The sequence below is a fragment of the Salvelinus sp. IW2-2015 genome, linkage group LG14 (assembly GCF_002910315.2).
Source record: "Salvelinus sp. IW2-2015 linkage group LG14, ASM291031v2, whole genome shotgun sequence".
Taxonomy (NCBI): Eukaryota; Metazoa; Chordata; class Actinopteri; order Salmoniformes; family Salmonidae; genus Salvelinus; species Salvelinus sp. IW2-2015.
Window position 1 is genome coordinate 35,137,270 of NC_036854.1, and position 14,500 is coordinate 35,151,769.

Sequence of the window (14,500 nt, forward strand, 5' to 3'; positions counted from 1 at the left end):
CTGCTACCGTTTCTTATGACCGAAAAGAGCTTCTGGACATCAGAACAGCAATTACTCACCTTGAATTGGACTAATAATTTATCTTTAACCTTTTCTCAATATAGGGGGTGCTGTTTCAACGTTAGCATTTATCGTCTCCAAATTAAACTGCCTCATACTCATTCTTGCTTCCAATATGCATATTATAGTTATTATTGGATAGAAAACTCTCTAGTTTCTATAGCCGTTTGAATTATGTCTCTGAGTGAAACAGAACTCATTCTACAGCACTTTTCCTGATATGGAGTGAGATTTCAGAAATTTTGGCCTCTGGTCCCAGGTCAGTTTAAGTGCCTGTAAATCCTATGAGGATACAAACACTGCCCATGTTTCTCTAGATGTCAGTAAGAGGTGACAATTTGAATGGAGTCGATTGCGCAATCAGGGCCAGTATAAAACGCGAAAGACCAGATGTACCGTTCTTTTCTGCTGCGCCTGACGCAAGATGGACGTCGGACTCTCTCTTTCCAAGTGTTGGTTTAGCCACTTATATATCGCCGGTCATGTTTTACTCGTTATAGGTGTTAAAAACATAAATAAGGTAGTTAATTTAAACCGTTTTATAGCAATTTATATCTGTTTAGTGCGATTTTGAGGCATTGCTTTGTGATGATCTTTGAAGCGCCGGGCACGTTTCGGGGTCCCGGTCGAACGTTAGTGGCATTTCGACGGACAAGGGACATCTTTCGACCAAAAGAAGATTAGACCCAGAAAGGATACATTGCCCAAGATACTGATGGAAGAACAGCTCACAGTAAGAACTATTTATGATGATAAATCGCTGTTCTGTTGAAAACTTTTAAACGCATATATCGCCATTTGTTATGTGTAGCTTCGCTTGGCGGACCGGTATTGCACAGTAGGATAATTTAGAAATGTAAGTCAGCGATTGCATTAAGAACTAATTTGTCTTTCGATTCCTGTCAACCCTGTATTTTTTAGTCAAGTTTATGATTAGCTATCGATTAGCTAGATCACTCTCAAATATAGCGCCCGACATTTTCAGGCCAGTTTTGCTACTATTCTCATTGTATAACCACGTTTTTTTGTGGCTAAATATGCACATTTTCGAACAAACTCTATATGTATGTTGTAATATGATGTTACAGGACTGTCATCGGAAGAATTCTGAGAAGGTTAGTGAAAAAATTTATATATTTTGGTGATCATAACGTTTCGCTCCCCTTGCCTTGGATTCATGCTGGGTAACGTTTGCACATGTGTATGCTAATATACGATTTATTGTGTTTTCGCTGAATTCACAAGATCTGTGTCTTTCCATTGCTATGCTTTGTCTATTTTATGAAATGTTTTATGATGAGTAAATTGGTAATACACGTTGCTCTCTGTATTTATTCTAGTCGAGTTGTGATGGTGGGTGCAATTGTAAACTATGATTTCTACCTGAAATATGCACATTTTTCTAACAAAAACTATCCTATACAATAAAATTTATCAGACTGTCATCTGATGAGGTTTTTTCTTGGTTAGTGGCTATCAATATCTTTATTTGGCCGAATTGGTGATAGCTACTGGTGGAAGAAAAAATGGTGGACAAAGAAAAATGTTGTCTTTTGCTAACGTGGTTAGCTAATAGATTTACTAATTGTGTCTTCCCTGTAAAACATTTTAAAAATCAGAAATGATTGCTGGATTCACAAGAAGTGGATCTTTCATCTGGTATCTTGGACTTGTGATTGAATGATATTTAGATGCTACTATTTACTTGTGACGCTATGCTAGCTATGCTATTCAGCTTTTTTACTGGTGGGGGTGGGGGGTGCTCCCGGATCCGGGTTTCTGACTCGGTAGAAGTTAACGAGTCGGACGAGAGGGATTTACTCCAGACACCGACCAGGCCTCATCCCAGTCATTTGCAGGAGAAGAGACAGAAGTTCGTGGAGGAGAACAGGGTGCCTTGTGAGGATCCGGCGACGAGTGGCTAATTTGCCTTTGCCATCGGTACTATCGGCCAACGTACAATAGCTGGTAATAAAGTGGACGAACTAAAAGCACGTATATCCTACCAACGGGACTTAAAAACTGTCCCTGTATATAGCCTCGCTATTGTTATTTTACTGCTACTCTTTTTTTATTTGTTACTTTTATCTCTTCTTTTTTTGTATTTTTCTTAACTGCATTGTTGGTAAGTAAGCATTTCACTGTAAGGTTGTATTCGGTGCATGTGACAAATAATTTATTAGATTTTGACTGCAGGGCCTTTTAAAATACTTTTTTTCTGTGTACTTGAGTATTTTCACATACACAGCCCAAAATATGTACTTTTATTTGAGTATTGTAATGGTTATTTGTAAAAAACAAATAGTCTACCAATTGTATTTTCAAATGCATGAGAGTGTAATGAGTCAGTGTATTTTAAATGCTTTCCAAGGGTATTTCAAATACATTAAAATATCCAACTACTTATTTTTTCAAATAAAAGATATCTGAATACTTACTTCAAATGTATGTAGTAATTGAGATATTTGAAATGGTTACATTTCTAAACCACCTTAGATCCTTCAACGTCTCCCCTCACCTCTTCACTGTTCTACCTCTCACCTTTCTCTCTCCTCGATATTCTCCTCCATCTCTCCTATCTACCTTTCTCCCCTCATCAATCTGCCTTTCTCCAGTCTCCTTTATCTCCCTCCTCCCGCCTCTCCCCTCCCCTCCTAAACCTATCAGCAGAGTAACCAGCAACCTCTGGCACCACAGCAAACTGCCAGGACATCCAGCAATGATGCAACAACCTTTGGAAAGGATGTCGTTGGTTGGTTGGTGCTATCGTGCGTGTGTATGAGAGAGAGAGAGAGTGTGCGTGGCATAAAGATGTCAGGGGACAGATTTTATCAAAGAAAACTGGTATTTGGTGGCTAGACTGTCACTGCCTGACTGTCAGCTGATCACTGGGGAAGTATGATAATTTAAACCAAATAAGATATATCACTTGTCTTCTCTCTCGCTCTCTGTGTCCAATCCTTCCTATGACTTTTGCCCCTCTCTAGTAGTCCTGGCAGAAAGGCTGGACTACTCCACTAACTGGTATAGAGGGAATCAATGTGGCCTTATCACATAGACACAACATTAAGAGGGGCAACTTTCTCTGTAACACCAATTGTATGGTAATACATAATAAAATTATATATTTCACCTTATTTAATTAAGCCAGGTAGGCCAGTTGAGAAAAGTTCTCATTTCAACTGCGACCTGGCAAGATAGCAAAGAAGTGTGACTCAAACAACACAGAGTTACACATGGAATTACAAACATACAGTCAATAACACAATAGAAAAGTCTATATATCAGTGTGTGCAAATGAGGAAAGATAAGGGAGGTAAGGCAATAAATAGGCCATGGTGGCGAAATAATTACAATTTAGCAAATTAACACTGGAGTGATGAATGTGCAGAGGATGAATGTGCAGTAGAGATACTGGGGTGCAAATGAGCAATTTGCTGAGTAGTGTGTTGGAGGCTATTTTGTAAATGACATCGCCGAAGTCAAGTATGTTAGGATGGTCAGTTTTACGAGGGTTGTTTGGCAGCATGAGTGAAGATGCTTTGTTGTGAAATAGGAATCCAATTCTAGATTTAATTTTGGATTGGAGACGCTTAATGTGAGTCTGGAAGGAGAGTTTACAGTCTAACCAGACACCTAGGTATTTTTAGTTGTCCACATATTCTAAGTCAGAACCGTCCAGAGTGTGATGCTAGTCGGGCGGGCAGGTGCGGCATTTAAGAGCAGTTGGAGGCCACGGAAGGAGAGTTGTATGGCATTGAAGCTCATCTCGTGGTTAGTTAACACAGTGTCCAAAGAAGGGCCAGAAGTATACAGATAGTGGTCGTCGCCCGGAGGGGATGGCTGTTGTTTTATGGGCTCTTAACCAACCGTGCTATTTTGTTTTTTTTCAAATTGTTTGTAACTTATTTTGTAGATAATGTTGTTGCTACCGTTTCTTATGACCGAAAAGAGCTTCTGGACATCAGAACAGCAATTACTCACCTTGAATTGGACTAATAATTTATCTTTAACGAGTCGGACGAGAGGGATTTACTCCAGACACCCGACCAGGCCCTCATCCCAGTCATTTGCAGGAGAAAGAGACAGAAGTTTCGTGGAAGGAGAACAGGGTGCCTTGTGAGGATCCGGCGACGAGTGGCTAATTTGCCTTTGCCATCGGTACTATCGGCCAACGTACAATAGCTGGATAATAAAGTGGACGAACTAAAAGCACGTATATCCTACCAACGGGACATTAAAAACTGTCCCTGTATATAGCCTCGCTATTGTTATTTTACTGCTACTCTTTCTTTATTTGTTACTTTTATCTCTTCTTTTTTTGTATTTTTCTTAACTGCATTGTTGGTAAGTAAGCATTTCACTGTAAGGTTGTATTCGGTGCATGTGACAAATAATTTATTAGATTTTTGACTGCAGTGGCCTTTTAAAATACTTTTTTTCTGTGTACTTGAGTATTTTCACATACACAGCCCAAAATATGTACTTTTATTTGAGTATTGTAATGGTTATTTGTAAAAAACAAATAGTCTACCAAATTGTATTTTCAAATGCATGAGAGTGTAATGAGTCAGTGTATTTTMAAATGCTTTCCAAGGGTATTTCCAAATACATTAAAATATCCAACTACTTATTTTTTCAAATAAAAGATATCTGAATACTTACTTCAAATGTATGTAAAGTAATTGAGATATTTGAAATGGTTACATTTCTAAACCACCTTAGATCCTTCAACGTCTCCCCTCACCTCTTCACTGTTCTACCTCTCACCTTTCTCTCTCCTCGATATTCTCCTCCATCTCTCCTATCTACCTTTCTCCCCTCATCAATCTGCCTTTCTCCAGTCTCCTTTATCTCCCTCCCTCCCGCCTCTCCCCTCCCCCTCCTAAACCTATCAGCAGAGTAACCAGCAACCTCTGGCACCACAGCAAACTGCCAGGACATCCAGCAATGATGCAACAACCTTTGGAAAGGATGTCGGTTGGTTGGTTGGTGCTATCGRTGCGTGTGTATGAGAGAGAGAGAGAGTGTGCGTGGCATAAAGATGTCAGGGGACAGATTTTATCAAAGAAAACTGGTATTTGGTGGCTAGACTGTCACTGCCTGACTGTCAGCTGATCACTGGGGAAAGTATGACATTMATTTAAACCAAATAAGATATATCACTTGTCTTCTCTCTCTCGCTCTCTGTGTCCAATCCTTCCTATGACTTTTGCCCCTCTCTAGTAGTCCTGGCAGAAAGGCTGGACTACTCCACTAACTGGTATAGAGGGAATCAATGTGGCCTTATCACATAGACCACAACATTAAGAGGGGGCAACTTTCTCTGTAACACCAATTGTATGGTAATACATAATAAAATTATATATTTCACCTTTATTTAAGCCAGGTAGGCCAGTTGAGAACAAGTTCTCATTTACAACTGCGACCTGGCCAAGATAAAGCAAAGAAGTGTGACTCAAACAACACAGAGTTACACATGGAATTAACAAACATACAGTCAATAACACAATAGAAAAGTCTATATACAGTGTGTGCAAATGAGGAAAGATAAGGGAGGTAAGGCAATAAATAGGCCATGGTGGCGAAATAATTACAATTTAGCAATTAAACACTGGAGTGATAGATGTGCAGAGGATGAATGTGCAAGTAGAGATACTGGGGTGCAAATGAGCAATTTGCTGAGTAGTGTGTTGGAGGCTATTTTGTAAATGACATCGCCGAAGTCAAGTATCGTTAGGATGGTCAGTTTTACGAGGGTATGTTTGGCAGCATGAGTGAAGGATGCTTTGTTGTGAAATAGGAATCCAATTCTAGATTTAATTTTGGATTGGAGAYGCTTAATGTGAGTCTGGAAGGAGAGTTTACAGTCTAACCAGACACCTAGGTATTTTTAGTTGTCCACATATTCTAAGTCAGAACCGTCCAGAGTAGTGATGCTAGTCGGGCGGGCAGGTGTGGGCATTTAAGAGCAGTTGGAGGCCACGGAAGGAGAGTTGTATGGCATTGAAGCTCATCTGGAGGTTAGTTAACACAGTGTCCAAAGAAGGGCCAGAAGTATACAGAATGGTGTCGTCTGCGAGGAGGTGGATCAGAGAATCACAAGCAGCAAGAGCGACATCATTGATGTATACAGAGAAGAGAGTCGGCCCGAGAATTTAATCCTATGGCACCCCCATAGAGACTGCCAGATGTCCAGACAACAGGCCCTCCGATTTAACACACTGAACTCTGTCTGAGAAGTAGTTGGTGAACCAGGCGAGGCAGTCATTTGAGAAACCAAGGCTGTTGAGTCTGCCGATAAGAATGTGGTGATTGACAGATTCGAAAGCCTTGGCCAGGTCGATGAATACAGCTGCACAGTATTGTCTCTTATCGATGGCGGTTATGATATCGTTTAGGAACTTGAGCGTGGCTGAGGTGCACCCATGACCAGCTCGGAAAGCAGACTGCATAGCGGAGAAGGTACGGTGGGATTCGAAATGGTCGGTGATCTGTTTGTTAACTTGGCTTTTGAAGACCTTATAGAAAGGCAGGGTAGGATAGATATAGGTTTGTAACAGTTAGGGTCTAGAGTATCTCCCCCTTTGAAGAGGGGGATGACCGCGGCAGCTTTCCAATCTTTGGGGATCTCAGACGATACGAAAGAGAGGTTGAACAGGCTAGTAATAGGGGTTGCAACAATTGCGGCGGATAATTTTAGAAAGAGAGGGTCCAGATTGTCTAGCCCGGCTGATTTGTAGGGGTCCAGATTTTGCAGCTCTTTCAGAACATCAGCTATCTGTATTTGGGTGAAAGAGAAATGGGGGAGGCTTGGGCAAGTTGCCTTGGGGGGTGCAGGGCTGTTGACCGGGGTAGGGGTAGCCAGGTGGAAAGCATAGCCAGCCATAGAAAAATGCTTATTGAAATTCTCAATTATAGTGGATTTATCGGTGGTGACAGTGTTTCCTAGCCTCAAGAGCAAGTTGGGCAGGCTGGAGGAGGTGCTCTTGTTCTCCATGGACTTTACAGTGTCCCAGAACTTTTTGGAGTTTGTGCTACAGGATGCAAATTTCTGTTTGAAAAAGCTAGCCTTTGCTTTCCTAACTGACTATGTTTATTGATTYCTAACTTACCTGAAAAGTTGCATATCGCGGGGGCTATTCGATGCTAATGCAGTATGCCACAGGATGTTTTTGTGCTGGTCAAGGGCAGTCAGGTCTGGAGTTAACCAAGGGCTATATCTGTTCCTGGTTCTACATTTTTTGAATGGGGCATGCTTATTTAAGATGGTGAGGAAAGCACTTCTAAAGAATAAACAGGCATCCTCTACTGACGGAATGAGGTCATTATYCTTCCAGGATACCCGGGCCAGGTCAATTAGAAAGGCCTGCTCGCTGAAGTGTTTTAGGGAGCGTTTGACAGTGATGAGGGGTGGTCGTTTGACCGCAGACCCAWTACGGACGCAGGCAATGAGACAGTGATCGCTGAGATCCTGGTTGAAGAYAGTAGWGGTATATTTGGAGGGCAGGTTGGTTAGGATTATATCTATGAGGGTGCCCGTGTTTACGGATTTGGGCTTGTACCTGGTAGGTTCATTGATAATTTGTGTGAGATTCAGAGCATCTAGCTTAGATTGTAGGACGGCCGGGGTGCTAAGCATGTCCCAGTTTAGGTCACCTAACAGTACGAGCGCTGAAGATAGATGGGGGGCAATCATTTCACATATGGTGTCGGGGGCACAGCTGGGGACAGAAGGTGGTCTATAGCAAACRGCAACGGTGAGAGACATTGTTTCTGGAAAGGTGGATTTTTAAAAGTAGAAGCTCAAATTGTTTAGGCACAGACCTGGATAGTAAGACAGAACTCTGCAGGCTATCTCTGTAGTAGATTGCAACTTCACCCCCTTTGGCAGTTCTATCTTGTCGGAAAATGTTATAGTTAGGGTTGGAAATTTCAGGGTTTATGGTGGCCTTCCTAAGCCAGGATTCAGACATGGCTAGGACATCCGGGTTGACAGAGTGTGCTAAAGCAGTGAATAAAACAAACTTACATGCTGACCAGACCGGACACGTCGCGTGCGCGAGCGTCGCAAAATACATTTAGAAATCCATGTTATTCAATTATTGCACCCACACTGCTCGTGCGCGCCAATGATCGTCTGCAATGCCAAGGGCTAAAATAGAACTCCTTTCTATTTCTGACGCAGATCGCGCTGCAAGTCCGGCCCCCCTCATCTCCTCATTGGTTTATAGAAGCAGGTACCCACGTGCCATCTCCTCATTGGTTATACCCACGTKGGTGATTGAAATACGGAATGTTTTGCTGGTTGTCGTGGTAATACTATGAAAGTGTAGATGCTAATCACCATATCAGTTCAAAGATGAAAAAGCCTGGAAGGAGGAGAGATTACTAGAAACGATTCGGTTGGCCATTTTATGTGTGGATTAATTGTCGGAGTAGAGGACCTTGTGCATTTCAGGTAAAATAACAACTCAATGTTTATATCCCAGGACAAATTAGCTAGCAACAGCAAGCTAGCTAAATAGGACAAATTAGCTAGCAAGTGCAAGCTAACTAGYTAAATTGCCATACATGTTTAATGCTTTTTGACCTGTCCCCAAATTAATGTCATTGGTTCAGATTTTGTTTTGATATTTTAACCTGCGTGTCGTGATCGCGGGTGTAGGGGGCCAAAATAAATGTATGCACGATAGCGCATGATGGCGCACGCGCGCAGCCGGTTTGAGTTCCGTGTTAGGGAGGAGGCTTCTAATGTTAACATGCAGGAAACCAAGGCTTTTACAGTTACAGAAGTCAATAAATGAGAACGCCTGGGGAATGGGAGTGGAGCTAGGCAATACAAGGCCTGGATTAACCTCTACATCACCAGAGGAACAGAGGAGGAGTAGGATAAGGGTACGGCTAAAGGCTATAAGAACTGGTCGTCTAGTACTTTTGGAACAGAGAGTAAAAGGAGCAGGTTTTTGGGAGCGGTAGAATAGATTCAAGGCATAATGTACAGACAAAGGTATGGTAGGATGTGAATACAGTGGAGGTAAACCTAGGAATTGAGTGACGATGAGAGAGGTATTGTCTCTAGAGATACCATTTAAACCAGGTGAGGTCACCGCATGTGTGGGAGGTGGAACAAAAGGGTTWGCTGCAACAATTTTATTAGGGTTGGAGTGATTTCACTAGCTGTGGTTCACTAGCTGACATGTTGAATCATCAGTGTAAAAAAAGCCATCCTGCTCCCCTCCTCTCTATCTAACTTCCCCTCACAGTCCCTTCAGTTTCCTTTGAGTCCCGTTTGTTTGGGTGTTCTGCCTAAATGAGTTATCCCTCACCCATCATGGCCCTGCCATTCCCAACCAATAAAASCGCTTGGAAAGGCGCATCTGGACACCCACTCAGGTCGGAGTATTATAGTCGTCTGAAGAAAGAAGACCCATGTTTTCTGGGAGCTATTTTTAATGTGGAGTGTAACTAGAATACCTGAATGTTGTGCGTGCTTAAAAATGTAAGTTGCAAGGGGGTTTATTGGGTTTCTTTTTACATGTTGTGTAATAATGTGTAATAACCACAAATGACTTAGTAGCTATGTTAAGTTTGCGGCCAAAGTTTATATTGTACAGCTATTACCATTCTTTAATGTTGGAGTTGCCAAAACTGCTTGGCATATTGTTTATAGAATGTAGTATTATGCCGCGTTGCCATAAGTGTCACTGTTGTATTGATAAACATAGCTTTTCATGTGCACATACTACCATGGCGTTTTCCATAGTGGCCTTTGTTAAAGTGGTTGTTGCGCTGCCATGGGCGAGCTTCTAGAACCCTCCCAGATGGGTCTTAGAGCTCGTGAATGCGCAGAGTAATTTATGACACTGTGGCACTGGGGCAGATCAGATAAGATATCAGCAAGGAAGATTCTCGCACTGGGCTGGAGAGAGAGGGTGCCATACATTTTTATCTTGTCAGTCTCAGTAATTGGTTTCTCTCTCTCTGACAAGATGTTTATCGTTTAGGTTAATATTTATGCTGATATGTTTATAGCCCTGTTTATATCTGTGTTATAGTAGTGTATTGTTATGTTTATTCAGTCATGTTTATATAGCCTATTTATATTGCATAATTATGCCACTTTATTGATACTGTTATGTTGTGTATGGATTTGCCTTATAGAACCAAAATTAATCCGGATTAACACAAGTACTATTCCACCAAGATTCATTCCCAGTCAAGATCCAAGTTGACGCCAAGAACGGCCACCTGCACCCTCAAAGCCATCTTCCCTCCAACAAGCTCAAGAAGGGAGAGGGGACGAAGAGAACGACGATGAGGATGAGGACTGGGGCGAGAGGATTGGGYCAGCAAAAGCCCCACACCCTGCCGACCAAGGAAAGAGGGGCAAGCCCAACTGCTAGYAGTTCAGTTTCTCCAGTGGAGAAATGTTCCTTCATATTGCCTACATGAGCCTGCCTCCCTGCCACGTACCACCACCCAGGAGGTTTCTAGAGAGCAAGTCCCACATCCAATAGGACAGCGAGACCCTTGCCCGTTTAGGGAAGTCTACCCCGCCTCATGTTCGGAGCATTCCATGCCTCCACCAATCAGCCTATTCCCCTGATCAGTGTTACTCCAGGGCCACCTATTTAGAGAATTCAACTGAGGGAGCACCAGGAGGGCTACTATGCCTCTAGTAAGTGCAGCAACTCCCCTGTCGAACGCTGCTCCAGAGTCTCCCGACCAGAGCCCACAACACTTCCAMGATACCACCGGGAGGGCTACTACCTGTCAAGACAGCCGAGCAACTCCACAGACTGATGTCGTTTCAGCGAACCATCGGTCCCCACATAAGAGCCCAGGGAGCGCTACTATCCCCCGAGGCAACACAACTACTCTGCTGATAGGCATCCCTCTAGACTCAGGACACAGAGTATGCCACATCCCCCAGGTCAGGAGTGGACCTACAGAGGGCCCACTCCAATGATCCTGGACTTTGTTCATCTGAACCCCAGTGAGTTCTCACAGCTGAAGATCGCCCTGGATAACATCCTCCCAGCGGATGCCACAGAACAGTTTAAGGTCCAGATCCTCGGTGACCACCTTAAGCTGAAAAAGGCACTGCTCATCACTGACTTTTATAGCAACTCGAAGGTACCCCTTCACAGATACCATGTCTGCCCTCAACCAGCAGTTCGGACCGCCGCATCAGTTAGCTCCAGCTTATCGCCAAGCTCATGGATGGCCCAAATGTTGCCAGTGGGAACATCAAGGCCATCTGTCTGTTCCTCCTCTGAGTACGTTCCTTAATTGGCATGTTGGAGCAGCTGGGCAGGAAGGGAGACGTGGAGCTGGATTGTGGATCCCATGTCTCCAGGCTGCTGGGGAAACCTCCACATGACCTGATATCCAGCTTCTGGAGGTTCATCCATCCATGCAAGATCCAAATCCCCACTCTGCTAGACTTGGCAGACTGCATGGAGTATGAGGTCCAAATGCAGGAGGATAACTCCAGGTTCGCCAGCAGTTCACRAATAGAGACATTAGCTAGAAGCAGAGATCGCCGTAAGGAGCCTAAGGCCTCCAGCATGACAACAACCATCCTACTTGGCATGGAGAAGATGGACCCCAAAAAGGCGTCCCAGGCAACTGCCACCGCCACCAAGGAGAAAGTCTATTGTCCCTACTGTGACCGCATCAGCCACTCCCTCAACAATTGCTCCATTTTCCAGCATTTTCCAATTGCTCCATTTCTCCTTTGATCCAGCAGGYGAGCTGGATCAAAGGAGAGGAATGTGTGTTGGCTTTACGGCCAAGAACATCATTCAGCGGAGTGCAACCTCAAATTCCGCTGCAAGACTTGCAATCAGTGACACCTGCTGGTGCTCCACAAGGTCAACAAAAGAGTTACAGTTCCAGAGAAATCTGAGAATACTATGATTAATGCTGCATCCATGACCTCCTGTCTGCGGAACACTGTCAATGAGGTCCTGTTCATAGACCAGGGGAGGTCTGAAAGTACTGTTGAAAGTCAGCAAGGTCCTGCAGAGGCACGGAAACYGGAGTAGGGAGACATACTCGATTCTGGATGATGGATAAAATGTATCATCCTCCTCCATGCAACCGCACAGCAGCTGGGATTCAAAGGTGAGCCCAAAGACCTGACCCTTCGAATAGTAAGACAAGAGCTTCAGGTTCTCCATGGGGCGTCCGTCTCCTTCACTGTCTCCCCTGTCTCACAGACCCACAATACATTTCGGATCCAAGGCGCCTTCACTTCGCAACAGCTAGGCCTGTTCAAGCAGACCCATTCGGTCTGTGCCCTGCAACAGAAGTATCGCCACCTGAAGGGACTGCCTCTGCAGCACATATTCAAGTTCCAGACAGTTCTGCTAATTGGATCAGACTATGCCCACCTGCTCATGCCGGTGGAACCAGTCCGGCTTGGGCCACCAGGAAGCCCAGCTGCCATCAAGACCATCCTGAGCTGGACTCTGCAGGGCCCTGCGCAGGGACTGAAGTACAGCATCTCTGAGCACCGGTGCTATGTCACCTCTATGCTGTGCTCGAATGCTGACCTGTTTAGTCAGGTTGAGAAGTTGTGGCAGATGGATGTACTGCCATGGTGCAGTGAGAAGATCAGCACCAGAACTCACCAAGACCAGGAGACGATAGACCTGTTGGAGGACAGAACAATGAGAGTTGAAGTGGATGGAGTCCAATGTTACGCAACTCTCCTCCTTCGCATCAAGAACATGCCCCAGCTGCGAGCCCCTAAGGAAGCTGTGCTCCCGCTGCTCAGGGCCACAGAGAAGAGGCTGGCGAAGTCACCAGAGCAAGCAGCAGCATTCAAAGCAGTGATTCAGAAGGAGCAGCCAGGTATACCGTAAAGCTAGCGCCAGACGCTGAAGAGAACACTGCCATGAGCTGGTACATCCCACCCCACATGACACAGCATAACAGCAAGAATCGTGTGGTATTCAACTGCTTGTTCCAGTACAAAGGGGACAACATTAACAAGGTCCTGCTCCCAGGTCCCAAACTTGGCCCCTCCCTGCTTGTAGTGCTCCTCAGATTCAGAGAGGATTCGTGGGATGTTCCACCAAGTCAGACTACTCCCTGAAGACCAGCCACTGATGAGGTTCCTCTGGAGAGACCTAAACCGGGAAAATCCGCCCGGCGTCTACGAATGACGCGTCCTCCCCTTCGGCACCACGTCAAGTCCCTACTGTGCTACTTTCGCTCTCCAGAAACACATCCTGAACCACAGACAGCCTGCAGAAGACGTGAGAGGGTCAATAGAGAAGTCATTCTAAGGGGACAACTGGAAGATGCCAAGGTCCTTGTGTACAAGCTTTGGAAGCTACTAGCCACTACAACGGGCAAGCAACGTCCCTTCGGTAATCAGCCTTCTCCCTTCTGAAGTCAGGTCGAGCAGCACCAAACTCTTGATTAGACAGGGGCAAGCAGATGCTCAAGAATCAGCCCTCGGGCTACGCTGGCACTGTCAGTCCAACACCCTGTCGTACAAGTCCTGCCAGCTAGATTGTCCAACAGTTACCATGCGCACCATCTACAAGGTACTGGCTAGCCAATACGGCCCCTGGGGTACATTGCCCCCTTTACCATTAGGGCCAAAATGCTGCAGGCCTATGGCTCTGTATCTCAGAACAGAACACCCCAACGGCAACATCGAGATGGCCCCGAAGAAGCAACAATCGAACCCTTGTCTGGAATTGTGTGCAGAACTTACTGGAGCACAGCTGTCCAAGATCCCCACTCTCCCTATCCGCCAAGTTATTATGTGGACGGATTCCATGACGGTCCTCACATCGCTCCAATTGRATTCCTGCTGATTCAAGACCATCGTTGGCACCCGAGTGGCGGAGATACAGGATCTCACTGACCGAGAGTTATGGCACTATGCAGAGTCAGCAAATAATCCAGCGGATGACATCACACGTGGGAAGACCGTATCAGAACTGGGTTCCAGAAGTTGCTGGAACCAGGGCCCATCATTCCTGCAAGGAACCCCAGACCAGTGGCTGGAGAAGCCACTTCCAGACACTACGGACGAGGAGGAGTTGAGAAAGCCCTACATTCTGCGGGCCAAGCGCCAGACCTTTTCCTCCCAGAAGCTATCAGTTCAAGTCTTTCGGTTAACTTCTGGAGGCAACCTCCCACTTACTCAACCAGGCGGCGGGTGGCAGCCCTTCAGCCAGGGATTACAAGGAAGCAGAGCTATCCCTCCTTCGTCAAGTGCAGCAGGACTGCTTCYCCACCGAACAGAGGTCAAGCCTGTGCCCACCAGTAGCCGCCTACTCACTCTCGCCTTGGAGCTGGATCGCACCACTCAGCTGATTTGAGTGGGGGGTCGCGTCCGCTGCAGCATTGTTCTGGATCAAGAGGCCATGCACCCCATCATGCTCAACCACCAACATCCAATCACTAAGCT

General features: G+C 45.1%; 1 protein-coding gene across 3 annotated transcripts in view; it reads right to left on the reverse strand.

Annotated features, from left to right (window-relative positions):
- The window catches only part of neto1l (neuropilin (NRP) and tolloid (TLL)-like 1, like), a 182,939-nt gene that overhangs the window by 59,027 nt on the left and 109,412 nt on the right, over nucleotides 1-14,500 (reverse strand). The window lies entirely within an intron of this gene.